Consider the following 843-nt stretch of genomic DNA (forward strand, 5'->3'; position numbering starts at 1 on the left):
TATGCATATATGAATACATGTATATATGTATACATAGATATATACATAAATGTTTATATGTGTTGTGTGTTTATGCGTGCGTACACGGGTGAGTTTGTATTTGTGTGTGTATGTGTATGTGTGTGTGTATGTGTGTGTGTGTGTGTGAGTGTACGTGTGTGTGTGTGAATACTTGAAAGAGTTTGCAAAAGAAGTAGAAATCTTACCTGTGTTCTCTTTAAAGAAATAAGGTGTTCCTCACTAAAGACTTCCACGATCAACTGACAGTCTTTTAGTTTATGTGAGGAATATTCGCTTCCAATCATTTACTCTCTTGCCTTGCTTGTCCCCCTCCTTCTTTCTGTCTATTGAACAGCAATATCACTCGCTGCTCCTCTCTTTCCTAGCACCAGTTTTTCTCTGTCTCTGGCTGTACATATATCCTCTCTCATTGTCGCTCTCTTTCTCTCTTTCTGTCTATCTGTCCATTAATCTATCGATGTATCTATCTATGTCACCCTTTTCTTTTCAGGTTTTTTTGTTTGTTTGTTAGTATGGGTCTGTGTACGAATGTTATTCTTGTTTTGCGAAGTGTACGTGATATATTATAGTCATAGCTATGATTGTGAATGTGTCAGTTTATTTTGTGATGTAGATGTGTGTGTGTGTTTGAATGTATGGCCTTCTATCTCTCTCTCTCTCTCTCGCTCTCTCTCTCTCTCTCTCTCTCTCTCTATATATATATATATATATATATATATATACTATTTTACTTGTTTCAGTCATTTGACTGCGGCCATGCTGGAGCACCGCCTTTAGTCGAGAAAATCGACACCAGGATTTATTCTTTGCAAGCCTAGTATT

The 843-nt window shown here is 37.0% G+C and overlaps 1 protein-coding gene across 2 annotated transcripts in view; it reads right to left on the reverse strand.

Annotated features, from left to right (window-relative positions):
• LOC106874176 (protocadherin-11 X-linked) overlaps positions 1-643 on the reverse strand; it is a 105502-nt gene extending 104859 nt beyond the window's left edge. For both annotated transcript variants that reach the window (XM_014921829.2, XM_014921831.2), the window contains exon 1: positions 207-643. The gene's annotated coding sequence lies outside the window, so the exon portion shown is untranslated. The remainder of the gene's footprint in view (positions 1-206) is intronic.
• Positions 644-843: the final 200 nt, after the last annotated feature.

The sequence above is a fragment of the Octopus bimaculoides genome, chromosome 14 (assembly GCF_001194135.2).
Source record: "Octopus bimaculoides isolate UCB-OBI-ISO-001 chromosome 14, ASM119413v2, whole genome shotgun sequence".
NCBI classification, from domain to species: domain Eukaryota; kingdom Metazoa; phylum Mollusca; class Cephalopoda; order Octopoda; family Octopodidae; genus Octopus; species Octopus bimaculoides.